The 13,767-nt window shown below is 40.1% G+C and overlaps 2 long non-coding RNA genes and 1 pseudogene across 3 annotated transcripts; 1 reads left to right on the top strand and 2 right to left on the bottom strand.

Annotated features, from left to right (window-relative positions):
- Window positions 1-3,603: 3,603 nt before the first annotated feature.
- Window positions 3,604-4,495, top strand: LOC143896777 (uncharacterized). Its single transcript, XR_013256746.1, has 3 exons — window positions 3,604-3,766; window positions 3,847-3,976; window positions 4,057-4,495. It is a non-coding gene; the product is annotated as an uncharacterized LOC143896777 (long non-coding RNA).
- A 138-nt stretch (window positions 4,496-4,633) lies between these two features.
- Window positions 4,634-5,728, bottom strand: LOC143896778 (uncharacterized). The gene is made up of 3 exons (XR_013256747.1): window positions 5,482-5,728; window positions 5,042-5,411; window positions 4,634-4,956 (listed from the first exon to the last, which is right to left on the bottom strand). It is a non-coding gene; the product is annotated as an uncharacterized LOC143896778 (long non-coding RNA).
- Window positions 5,729-6,385: 657 nt separating this feature from the next.
- LOC143896904 (uncharacterized) lies at window positions 6,386-7,861 on the bottom strand (annotated as a pseudogene). The gene is made up of 3 exons (XR_013256791.1): window positions 7,189-7,861; window positions 6,741-7,083; window positions 6,386-6,630 (listed from the first exon to the last, which is right to left on the bottom strand). The product of XR_013256791.1 is annotated as an uncharacterized LOC143896904 (transcript).
- Between the last annotated feature and the right edge of the window lie 5,906 nt (window positions 7,862-13,767).

Here is a 13,767-nt window from a genome sequence, read left to right as displayed (position 1 = left end):
GGCGAGTTCTTGCAGCGTTGTGGCTCATTTAAGGGCAAATATTATTACTCCAATTTCCATAATAATAAAGATAAACCTTGGTTTTATAAAAAACCTTTTAAACGAAAAGAGGTCGTTCTCATTAACAGATTGCGCAGTGGGCACTATAATTTAAATTACAGTCTGGCAAGAAAGAACATCATAGATTCCGGGGCTTGCCCTTGCGGCAACCCCAGGCAAGACATTAATCACGTTATTTTTAACTGGTCAACGTACTCTTGCAAGGCTTCTTATCTGATTAAGTATATAGAGGAAAATTTTTCTCACTCTCCCAAAGATATCACTATCTTCCTACTTAAGCCATCCCATCAATTCATCCGTCTTCTCCTTGCCGCGTGCAAAGCGATGGAGCTGCAACCCTAGAATTCCCGGGTGGGAGATCGCGTGTATTGCGTCACGACGGGCGCACCCGACGCGCGATGCGCGCCGGCCACGTCCGTCTCTTTTCTTGTAGTTGCGCCATTCGTGGCTCCGAATTGCGTGATATACGCCGGCCACGGCTCTTGCGACAAGAGGTTCGTCCTGGCCGTATTTGAGCTGTATAGCTCTCAGGCCATTCACAGAAGAAGAAGAAGAAGAAGCCCAGTGGGATTTGAACCCGGTTCTCCGGATTACGAATCTGGCGCTCTACCCACTAGACCAGCCGCACCTTATATCGTTATATACCAAAAACTAAAAAACTAAAAAGGTCAGTTTTTTGTATGAAGTAAAAAATCATATAAGCATTAGATACATTAAATATTCCTTTTTCAGGTTATGTAGTCAAAAACATATTTTACGTAAGATTGTAAAACATAAATATTATAGGTATATTAAGCTATGTAAAGCGCTCTTTGTGTTATTGTTTTATTTTGTAAAAACACATTCTACATAATATACTTAAAATAAAATATAACTGGTTAATCACAATGAAACATTTCTTACATGTTATTGCAGGTACATATACCTTAAACTAAAATAAAATTATATTATTGCAAAACCTTTTATTATTCTAGAGAAACAGTTGCGCATAAACTAAATCACAATTATAATATCACGTTAATGTTGCAAAAACTAAAAAAGTTCAGTTCAATTTTCGGTATAAAGTAAAAAATTATAAGCATTAGATAAATTATTTCTGCAATTCTTTCTTCAATATGTGTTCTTTCAATAATAGTTCTTTTTCTAATAATTGTACTTCTAATTCCTCTTTTTTCAACTGCATATTCAAGATTTGTACTTCAACTTCACTTTTTTTTTGTAAATCTTCTTTCATAAATTGCACAAGTTCAGTCTTTGATTCTGCTAATATGTTAAATACTGACATTCTTGAACTTACTTTTGAACTTGAACTGTTTTCTTTTCTTTTTGGTAATTTGCAGCGCTTATTATCATTTTCCAAATTACTTTGGTCACTGGAAGTCTTTCTTTTTCCTTGAAGAGGAATGCTGATTTTGTTCTTCAATATTTGTACTGCAGATATCTTCGGCAGGTTTCGTTTTTGTGATTTTTATACGTTTTGTACAAGAGGATTATCCTTTTTATTCGAATGCTCATCATTATTATTATCAAACTACAACAATGTATATAAAATATATACACATACATATACATTGTATGCGCACGTACGCACACGCATACACACACATACATAAGATCACATCACAGATGATATACGGCCGCGACACAACGTGACACACGAGCGAGCATACGTTGGGCCTCAATCGTTCGATATTCTTTTTTTGTTACCGTGTCAGAAATGCTCGCCGTTAATCGCAGGCATGTACGAATTACACGTGCTACGGCGCGAGTAAAGAGTCCTGTGTTTCTGATGCAATCTCCCTCCATATGTTCACGGTATTTGCGGCCATTTTGTGGACACTTCCGCCAGTTGTCGGGTCTCTTATTATAGGGTCTCTACGAGGCCTCACGCCACTCTGACACGCTTGGCTCTAGAACACCGTGACCGCCGGGGCACGAAGCCCTCGGTGCACGCGCTCCGCCTAACCGAGTAAGTAAGGAAACGATGAAAGTAGTGGTATTTCACCAGCGATGTTGCCATCTCCCACTTATGCTACACCTCTCATGTCTCCTTACAGTGCCAGACTAGAGTCAAGCTCAACAGGGTCTTCTTTCCCCGCTAATTTTTTTCAAGCCCGTTCTCTTGGCAGTGGTTTCGCTAGATAGTAGATAGGGACAGTGGGAATCTCGTTAATCCATTCATGCGCGTCACTAATTAGATGACGAGGCATTTGGCTACTGTTAAGAGAGTCATAGTTACGACCGCACCGGGGGTCTGGGGGGGCGGTTAGCCCCCCCAGGATCCTCACCGTGGTCGGAGTGCGACTAACGTTATCAGTACTTCCCTGCACAGCAGTAACGGAACACGCCACCGTGGATTTGCCCATTACAGAGATACATACCCGAAGATTACGCACTCTCGGTATAGGCGCCACTTTTGGCCACTGGCAGACACGGTTTCCCGTAACGCACTTATGACTCGCTATTGTACCTGAGCTGTTCCCCAGGTAGCAGGGTTCAGTCCTGCAGCAAGCGTAATCTACTCGGATTAGATCAGCTCAAACTGACAGGACCGAGGTGCCAAGGCACCCCCTCAACAGGTAATGCGCAACATGAGCTTCAAGGCGCAGACCCCCACTAAGCCCTCCTTGCCGCTCACTCGGCTATGACAACCACCGCCCCTACGAGTCCGACACCATCTGGTAGGGCACCGGTAGCCTCCCGGCGGGGCTCCCTACCCCCGTAGTAGGCTCGAACCCCCCCCCCCCCGTGTGTGTGTGTGTGTGTGTGTGTGTGTGTGTGTGTGTGTGTGTGTGTGTGTGTGTGTGTGTGTGTGTGTGTGTGTGTGTGTGTGTGTGCGCTTCCCACGCATAATTAAACTAAAGAAACTCCCAGCGTGAGCCCTAACTGCTTGAATCGAGATGCTTGGTTATTCTGCACGATTGATTCATTTAAAATTGGCGCAGTTTTACATGCGCGTGTGGCCGCAGGGCACGTTCAGTGTTGCTACATGTCGTCGGTATGACAGGAATCATAACCTGATTCCTGTCAACTTTAACGATTAATATCTCGCGTCGCGGGGCAGAGCGACACTTTTTTCTGCCAGATTCTTTCGTTTCGTGCAAAAACGCGTCGATTGAGCCTAAGTTCATCAAAATCGGAGGTGAGGAGTGTAAACTGAATAATTACAGGTAATTATGCAGGGTGCAGGGGAGAAAAGCCTTCCTGTTCACGTGCGCTCACGCATGTAAGCCCCCTTGCACCCCTCATGCATGTGCTTTATAATTTCGCTTTACAACTTAGCATGTACTTTTAAGGGTGCCGTCCCATGGCGCGTATTGCGATACGCGCGTATCGGGCGTATCGAAGTCTGCGGCCAATCACAGACGATCCGCCGATTTTGGTACGCCAAAATTTGCTCCTAAACGTCCCATGGAGCGGATTTCATCAGATTAAGCGTAAGCGGACCAGCGGATCGCCAATCACAGAATCTTTCCGATAGAGCCCTTTCAAAGATTCCGTTGAAACGGATCCGTGATTGACGATCCGCTGGTTACGCTTCCGCTTTATCCGCTCCATGGGACGGTAGGACCGTTTGGCGACGCGTACTGAACACACGCACACAAACACGCTTGTGACGCATGCACCTAAAAGGGCAAACGTCATAACCTCCAAAGTGAAGCCAGTTGTACGGCAAAAAATCTATGTTGAGATCGAGATCGCCAAGGTATTCGCCACCGCTTAATCTAGATCCAAATCACCTAGATTACCCCGAGAACAGTGTCACCACGTCGATTTACATTTCAGATCCAGATCGCCCTCGTTTTCTCCTCGAAGAGGATCATTTCGCTTGCATTCGCCGAAGAATTTTTGTGACTTTTGCGTGACATCGGTGTACGGCAGTGTCGAGATCAAGATCGCCAAGGTTATCGCCAAGGTATTCGCCGCCGCTTAATCTAGATCCAAATCACCTACGTTACTCCGAGAACAGTGTCACCATGTCGATTTACGTTTCAGATCCAGATCGCCCTCGTTTTCTCCTCGAAGAGGATCACCTCGCTTGCGTCCGTCGAAGAATTTTTGTGACTTTTGCGTGACATCGGTGTACGGCAGTGTCGAGATCAAGATCCCTACTCCGAGTCAAATACGCCGGTGACCTTTGAGCTTTGCCCTCTTCCCCCCATTCGAGGAGTATAATCATTTATACTCTCGTGTCTAAAACTTGTTTTCACAATTAATTATTAATTAAATTTATAATAATATATTATCTTAGTATTATGTTAGCCTTTTTTTCAACAACGTTATTTCAAAATATATTTTTATCTTCTACTGTAATTCATTTTCTACTTTGTTCTAGATTTTTATATTAGCATCACATTACTTTTAATGTCATTATTTTCTCTTATTTTCTATGCCTGCGCACAAATTGAGTTGTATTAAATATATTTATTCAAAATTGTGTTATAATTAATGCTTACCTGATATGGCGTTTAATTAACAAAGAAGCCAGTATAGTCTAGAATAACAAATATGTAGATAGTAACAAATAAGATAGCAGTAATAAATTTGCGAAGAGTGAATCAGTGACAATAACTCAGTTAATCAGATTTATTTTGGATTTATTTTTATTACAAGTAATCATTACAATATATATCACTGATTGAGAATACGTTTTACAGCGAATAGTATCACAACACGAAATATACAGAGAAAGTGCGGACGAGCGTTCATTTACAGCGCCGAGAAAGAAATCAATCTCACTCACACCTTTATGAACCAAATTACTTTCATTAATCGATATTATGCTAGCGACGGCGACATAAAACATCATGGACATTCCTGTAATGGCCATAATAGCAGAGCGCAAATCATCTGATACATTGGACGTGACAGCGGAGCTAATAAGTTGTGTATCTTCTGGAAAAAAAGGATAATGAAATCAAAATGATAGATTTCGATGCCTTAATGATGCGTTATATCTGATTAAAAGCGTGAAACGTACCGCTCAATCTCCCGACTAGTTCTCCCGTACTTTCTCTGTCAAACATTGCCGTTTCCAGTTGAAGGATAGCGGCGTACGCCTGTTTCCTAAGGGACTGCGTGATTCTGTACCCCGCCGTCGACATTAGACAAACTCTGCCAAAGTTGCTCACACCGCCTATGAGAAATATCACAAAGAGAGCAAGCGGGGGCAGCCAGCAAAAGTAAAGTCTTCAATTCCGAGCGTCTCTTCGCCTTAACCGCATGTACTACGGGCATAGATGCGTCGGACCGGATAGCGTTGGTCGTATAGTGTCTCAGTCCGATGAACACGCGGCCCTTCCTCGAGAATCTGACAATCCTGCTTGTGTCGGCCTTCGATTCGGGTTAACCTAAACACAAAACAATGTCACTCAGGATTTCATTGGAACATCGTGACTACGCATATGTACGAATACGTACGATCAGCTTTGCGGAAAACTGTCCAAATTCTCCTGAGTATTCTGTTGTGTATTAGATCGCAATAATTCCTAATTGCACGCACCTCGTATGTAAATACTCCGTTTCTTCTCTTTTCTCTACTGCTCTAGTGCCACTAGTGCACTTTCTACACTCAATATGGCACCTGAACCCAAGAAGGAGGGCTCGACCCACACGTACGTTACGATGGAACTGTGTGAGTGTGCGATCCGCTCAAACAATGTTCAAAAGATTGTTAAGCGTATCAAAAACGGCGGATCGTCTGTGATTGGTCGCAGAATCGATACGCCCGATACGCGCGTATCTCGATACGCGCCATGGGACGGCACCCTAAAGTTGTAAAGCAAGGTCCGCCACGCTGCCTACCGGCGGTGCGGGTGCGGGGGAGGGGGGGCCTTCGGCCTCGCACCCCCCCCCCCCGTGTGTGTGTGTGTGTGTGTGTGTGTGTGTGTGTGTGTGTGTGTGTGTGTGTGTGTGTGTGTGTGTGTGTGTGTGTGTGTGTGTGTGTGTGTGTGTGTGTGTGCTTCCCACGCATAATTAAACTAAAGAAACTCCCAGCGTGAGACCTAACTGCTTGAATTGAGATGCTCGGTTATTCTGCACGTGTGTATGCCCTGCTTTAACGAAAATCACAACTTCTATAAAGCAGGACATACACACATGTGTGTGTGCTCATGATCGCTACACCACCCAAAGATGTTAGGTGATAGAATTTAAATAACATATTGTCAAGAAAAGTTAGTAGATTTAATAATTCAGTATGATGTTTTGGCAGTTACAATGAAGTGTAGTAAATGTAGCAATGATATTAATATCGATAAAGAGATACTAATGTATCGATGTACAAAACGGTACTATGTAAAAAATGTACACAAGAAACGTGTGTTCAAGCAGTGCTGGTACTTGGTTCTTGATCTCTGGATGTCCCTGGCTGGTCCTCAGAGGTGAATGTCGGAAGATATATTTCGGCGATGATCTCAAAGAATTTTTTAATTCGTTCCAGACGGCTATAGGCGCGTTTGAAAAGAAATTCGCACAAATATCCAAGGACGTGATCCTCCCTGGTTCCGTACCTTGGAATATTGCCGCGAACTTTTCTCCAAACACGCTCTATGTGCTGCGTATGAGCGCCTGAAATTGGAAAAATTGATTAAATACAAGAAATAATATAATATAATATAATTAACAACTGTACAATTTCGATTATTTTAATATATATATTAATTTTAAACATCTCTCACCGCTTTCAGGATCGACGAAGTTAAAGGAATGGTTATTAACTGTCGCATGTTGGAAGCCATCATTGTTTAGACAATTATAGGACTTCCAACAATCTGACATGATCGTAGTGCCTGGCAGTATCCATTCCTTGATACATGCCAGGAGTGTAGTTTCCGTCCGATCCTGAACTGGAACGATGAAAATTTTCTTTGAGCCTCGCTCATATCCTCCGAATATCCAATTACCTCTGACGAGCCGACCACAATTATATTTTCTCTTTCCAATCTTAGCCTCGTCAATTTCGACTATGTGTCCTGGGCCACCAAGTTTCTCACTATGCTGTTCAGCCCAGAACACACAGACCTGTAAAAAGAAATTATATTAATTTTTTATTTCATACATTACTATATATTTTTGAAGAACATATATGCAGTACGTATATTTATGAACATGTTAAAATATAATTACCTCTCGGCAAAAATTGAACTAATCTACAATCGTGGCCGACGACGACACGCCAGTTTCAGCCAGAGTGTCATCGACGTGGATGTCGCAACATCAAAAAACATGCAACAATTTTGCATATTGTTGCCACGTCAAGATGATTTTTGCCGAACCAAGTACCTGCTTTGGCACTTTTGTCGAAATCGCACTGCATCGAGACACGTTTCTTGTGTATATTTTTTACGTTGTACCGTTTTCTACATCGGAACATCAATGTCTCTTTATTGATATTAATATCACTGCCACATTTACTACACTTAATTCTAGCTGCCAAAACACCATGCTGGATTAAAAAATCTAGTAACTTTTCTTGGAAATATGTTATATAACCAAACTCTAGCAAGCCCAACATTGTTGCGTAGCGTCAAGCGTGCGATTACTTGTCGCGTGTCTAACAATAACATTGTTGTGCTTCATTTGTTTAAGTTCGCTAACTTCAAAATTCGTGCATTCAACAGCGTGTGGCTACGGAGCATGCGCGTGTGGCCACTGAGCATGCGCATATGCCCCCGCGGGGCATGTTTATGTCATCGCTATCAGTCGCTACATCTCGTCGGTATGACAGGAATCATAACCTGATTCCTGTCAACTTTAACGATTCGGATTAATATCTCGCGTCGCGGGGCAGAGCGACACTTTTTTCTGCCAGATTCTTTCGTTTCGTGCAAAAACGCGTCGATTGAGCCTAAGTTCATCAAAATCGGAGGTGAGAGGTGTAAACTGAATAATTACCCTATATTGAGAAAAGCTAGATTAACTTTGGAGAAAAATGACTATGAGGGATGCGATAGTAATGCGAATGAAGAATACGAAGGTGACAGAGAATTACGACAATATGGTATCTTGGAGCTCTGAAGCGAAGGAATTGAATGTACCGTAACAATATTTTAATAAGTGCATTTTATTATGCAGGTCAGGGAAGGTTTGGCAAAGTGTATACCGTAGTAAACAATCAAACCGGTGAATTGTTGGCTATGAAAGAGGTGCAATTGCAACCTGGCGATTGCAGAGCGATCAGGCGTGTCGCCAAGGAATTACGCAGATATTCGAGAAAATCCAGCATTAGCATTTAGTGCGATATTACGGACTAGACATTCATCGTGTAAGGGTTGGCATGTTTTAAACAATTTGTTTAAAACTGTCTGATTAAAACTGATTTAAACAGTGGACACTGTTTTAAACATTTTTGTTTTAAACAGTTTTAAACTACTGTTTAAAACTGTTTAAAACACTGCAATTAAAAACATGTGATTATTTAGAAGAAATTGCAAAAAAAACAAAAACTAAACCTTTATTTTAGTTTTTTATCTATATTATTTGTGTAGCATATAAATATAAAAATATATATCAATCAATTAATCTTTATTTCACCCCCCTTCCGGGGTTGAAAAGGCGTTTTTTTTTTCAGTAAAAACGTTCTCAAAAACCTTTACAAATTTTGCTATACAAATAAAATCATATACATTATACATTCAATCATTAATCGTATACATTTTATATCTATAATATAATTTTTCTTTTTTTTATTTCTTTTTTCCCCGACCTGGTCATTGAGCGACCTCATTGCACATCTCATTTCCCTTTCCTTCGTCTTCCATCCGGCACCCTTCTGGTCATCTCTTTCAGCTTCCTTTAATTCCGCACCCCTCTGACTTTCTCCTTTCTGTCGTTGCTCTTCCCTTTTCTTTCCGGCTTTCTCTCTCCTCTTGTTTGATGCCTTCCTTCTTTCTTATTCTACGTTCACTCTGCAAATAACTGCATTAAAGATTATTCTTACATTTTTACAATCTTACTTCTTTCTCCCCTTCTTCTCTTTTAATGCTTCTCTCTTTATCTCCTTTTATCTCTCTTTTCCATCCTAAATTTCTCCTATTTTTTTCTTCCTATTTGCTTTGTCCTCGTTCGTATCCATAAGGAGATTCTCCTCCATCCTTTTCGCTCTTTTTTCCTCCATGATCCTTTTTGGCCTCCCGCTTTCCTCTTCTTTCCTCACTTTTCTCCTTTCTTTCTCCTCTCTTTCTCTTACCCTCGTTTCCACCGACTTGTCCTCGTCCATTTTTAATTTTTACCCTCAATCCGCTCTCTTCCTTTCTCTTTGAATTCAATACCTTCCGCTTATCCTCCTCAACAAAAATTATCTGTATTATTCTCTAATCTTTCTGTCTAACTTGCCGCTGTATTAGCCTAGTTCTTCTTCTCTCCAGCTCTGCTATCCATTTATCTCCCTCTCCTTTACTATTCAGTATCCTTATGATCTTCTCGCCAATTCCTTCTGGCTTCTCCTCCTCCTTTCCTCTTGTGCATTGCTCTAACACACGCTCCCATGTCTCTGGTTCTGCACCACATATTCTACAGTTTCTTTTCTCTATTGGTTCCCAATATCTTCCACCTCTCATCTCATTACCTAGCCTAAATCTCGCTATCCTGATCATGAACTTCCCTTTCCCTTTTTTCTCTAGGTATTCTGGCTTTCTGATTTCTGCTATCTCCTTGTACCACCTGTTATATCTAGACTCTCTTACTCTTTCATCTCTCTCTTGACTCTGAATGTCTTTGTCTCTTCTTGTTATCTCCTCTATACTGCCTCAGCCATTTCCTCTTTTCCTTTCTATCTCCTCAGTTGCGTATCCTCTTTTTTCAGAAAAGCTCCTTCTCTCTTCTTCCCAATTTGCCTTTTCCTTCCTGACATTCCCTTTTATTTCTTTCCAGCATTGTCTTGCAATCTCATTTCCCTCTCCCCTTTCCAGTTTTTCCTCGTATTTCATCGCCCTTTTACCAGCACTTACTCTCATTCTGTCCCTTTTGGTTTCCTCTCTTATCATGTATCCGGGTGTGCTCCAGTCTAGCCCCAATGTCCACCTTATATACCTTTCGTGCATTCTTTCTATTTTCTCTCTCTCTTTCCATCCCCACACTTCTGCTCCATATAAAGCTATGCTTGCTACCAGTGAATCGTATAACTTAATTCTTCTTATCCAGTCTCCTCCAAATAACCTTTTTCCTATTCCCCAAACCTGTTTCATTGCTATGATAGCTTTCCTTACTCTTTCGTTTATATGCGCCTTCTGTCCTCCGTTCTTTTGGAATGTGTAGCCTAGATAGCAGAATTCCTTTACCTCCTCTATTTCTTCTCCCATTTATTTCCATTCTATTTTCTTCATTCTACCTACTTCCTTCCTAAATCTCATTACCTTTGTTTTCCCTACATTCACTCTCAGCTTTTTTCTGTCGAAATATTTCTCCAGTCTTTTCATCGTCCTCTTCATCTCCTCTTCATCCTCTGCTATAGCTACTATATCGTTTGCGTATGCTAACGTCCAAAATTTTATTCTCCCTACTACCACGTCTCCATCTTGCCCCCTCCTTATTGTTTCCTCTAAATCTGCCAGCAGTAGTATGAAGAGCATAGCACTCAGCGGGCATTCCTGTCTGACTCCTTTGACCATGCAGAAGCATGATCCCTTTTCTCCTTTCACTCTTACCACGCTTCTTATTGTCTCTTCGTACAGATCTTCTATCCTAGTTCTCAGCTGTTTACTAATCCCTTCTCTTTTCAATGCCTCCCAAATTTTTTCTCTGTTCACGGAGTCGAATGCTGCTTTCAGATCAATAAATGCTGCCACTAGCTTCCCTCTTTTTTGCTAACAGCCCTTCCAATTACATAATTTAGTGCGTATATATTCTTCATTGTACCCTTTTCTTTCCTGAACCCTGCCTGTGTTTCTGGTAATATTCTTCTTTCTTCCGCCTTCTTCTCCAATCTTTTCGCCAAAATTGCCGCGTATATTTTGTAGCTTGTGTTCATTAATGTCACCTCTCTGTAATCTTGTGCTTCTTTATCTTCTCCTTTCTTTACTATTGGTACTATTATACCTTCTTCCCAGTCTACTGCTATTTCTCCTGTCCGCCACGCTGTATCACATACCTCCCATATTTTTTCCTTCAATCTCTCTCCTCCATATATCCATATCTCATTTAGCAATCCATCCGTACCTGCTGCTTTTTTTTCTTTCATTTCTTTAATTACTTCTTCCACTTCCTCGCTTCTTATTCCTTCCTGCTCCTCTTTGCTACCCATTTTTTCTTCTCCCTTCCTGTCTTTTTCACGCAGTTTTACAGTTACTCCTTCTAATAGCTCCATGAAGTGTTTATTCCATTGCTTCTTCGTTATTTCTTCGCAAACCTCTTTTCTACCCTTCCTTTCTCTGTTTATAAATCTCTATACTCTCTTCTCGCTAGTTGCTTCCTTGCCTGTTTTATAACTCTCTCCCTTTTTATCTTTTTCTTCTCTTTTATTTTCTCCTCATATTCTTTTTTCTTTAGAATGTACCTCTTTTTATCTACTTCTCCCTTTCTCCATTTAACTAGTTTTTCTCGTGCTTTTCTCCTTAGTCTTACACATTTACTATCTTACCGTCTGCTGTTTTTCTTCTGGTCTTTTCTTATTTCTTTCCAAACAGCAGCCTGTTTTACTGCGTTCTTTATTCCCTCCAATATTTCTTCTATGTTCGCACCCTCTATTCTTGCCTCTTTTATTCTCTTCTTGTAATTTTCCGTTCTTTCTTTTGACCAATTCATTATTCTTTTTACTCTTTTCTCCCCTTTTCTTCTCTCACCAGTTCCTTTTACCTTCAATATTACGGCTGGTGATCAGAATTAATAACATCTGCAATCATTATTTTCCCAGTTTTCCCCCAAATTTCCTGGTTTCCAATTATATAATCTATTACCGATTCACCTCTCCCTCCTATAAAAGTGAACTCTCCGTCTTTGTCTCCATTTGTTCCGTTCATTATTCCTAATCCTTCTATACACAGAGAGGTTAGATTGACATGTAGACTGTGCGTGTGTCTTGCGCTTGCGTTTTGCGAACTGCGGCCTATGTAGACCGGTCTTAACGGCGCGCCTTATTTCTCACAGCCTCCGCCGTTAGCGTTTTCAATTTTTTAAATTTTGGCAACGTTATTTATATATTTACAGTTTAATGCTACGCTAGCGACAAATTTAATTGCCTGAGACCGTATATATTTTATTTTAAATCTTCTTGCATAGATCTCTAAAAGCTATCAAGTGTTTTTTTTGTTTGTTTAAAACATGTTTTTTGTTTAAAACATGTTTTTTTTATACCTTAGTTTAAAACATAAATAAAACATAAAACATTGTTTTAAACAAAAAAAACAATGTTTTTTGTTTAAAATAAAAAAAACATGTTTTTTGCCAACCCTATGTTGTTACGAGATATCAACTCGTGATTATTGCGTTATTGCGATAAATTTCACTTTTAGGAAGAGATGTTGATTTTCATGGAATTTTGCGCAGAGGGAACTCTCGAGAGCTTAGTGGCAGATAGCGGTAATGAACTGTCGGATACCGGAATCATTGGTCAGAAAGTACACTCATCAGCTCCTTTCAGCTATGGCAGCGCTGCACTCACGAAATAGTTTATCGAGATATCAAAAGTAGTGTTACATTTGAATAAAATAATCCTCCACTTTTAAAAAAGGCGTGTTACCTGAGTGAATTTCGTTTGTATCGTAAAATTGAAGCCTCTTTTCCGCGATGCCGATTGGCTATCTCGATTGATTGCCGCGCCGCGAGCTTGCTTCATCCCGTATGAGGGACTGTCATCGCGGAGTGTGGCGAGTTTCGTGCGTGTAGTGCGTCGTGTGTGTTATGATGTGACAGGTTAATATTATTATTAATATTAATAATAATATCGCGAGGTTAATATTATTATTAATATTAACCTCGATAAAGGTGAGATCTGAATATATTTTTATATATTGTCGTTATTAAGAAACTAGATATATGTTAGATGGCTCGCGTAGGCGTATCCCTGCTAAAAATGACCGATTGAATCCGATTAAAAATTTTGAATCCGCATGAATCTGGATTCTTGATTCGGAAATCACGGATTTATAACGATTACACCGACTGAAAACGATTGAAACGGATTGGTATTCAAGGAGGTAATTTTAATCGGATTTTATCGATTTGAATTGTTATGATTTTATAACGATTACACTGATTGAAAACGATTGGAACGGATTGGTATTTAAAGATGTAATTTCAATCGGTTCCTATCGGTTTAAATTGTTATGATAAAAAAAATTATTTATTTTTATATTTTATTACTATTTTTTAACTAAATTTGTTTCTTAAGATGCAGTCTATGATTATAAATATTTTCTCGTATTTGAAAAACACTTACCTTGGTGGGATTCGAACTCGGGACCTCTGCATCGTGAGCTAACTGCCTTACGTGGTAGACTATTTCTTAATTTGATGTAAGCGTTATATATAGTCTACATATATCACAACACCAGCGCAAATATATAATTTTTCAAAAATCATCTTAAAAAACAAATTCAGTTTAAAAAGAGTAATAAATTGAATTGGATATATAATATAATAGAATTTCTTAATGTCGGGTGAATGTCAAAAACCAGTGCTGGATCATTATGAAATTTTGTGTTCGTAAATATATTCGTAAATAATCGGGGCCTTATGTTATGTAAGGCCATCTCTAATAAATTTCTACAC

This window comes from Temnothorax americanus, unplaced genomic scaffold (genome assembly GCF_048541705.1).
Source record: "Temnothorax americanus isolate GAGA-0224 unplaced genomic scaffold, ASM4854170v1 Scaffold2, whole genome shotgun sequence".
Taxonomy (NCBI): domain Eukaryota; kingdom Metazoa; phylum Arthropoda; class Insecta; order Hymenoptera; family Formicidae; genus Temnothorax; species Temnothorax americanus.
This window is presented reverse-complemented; position numbering and strand designations above follow the sequence as displayed.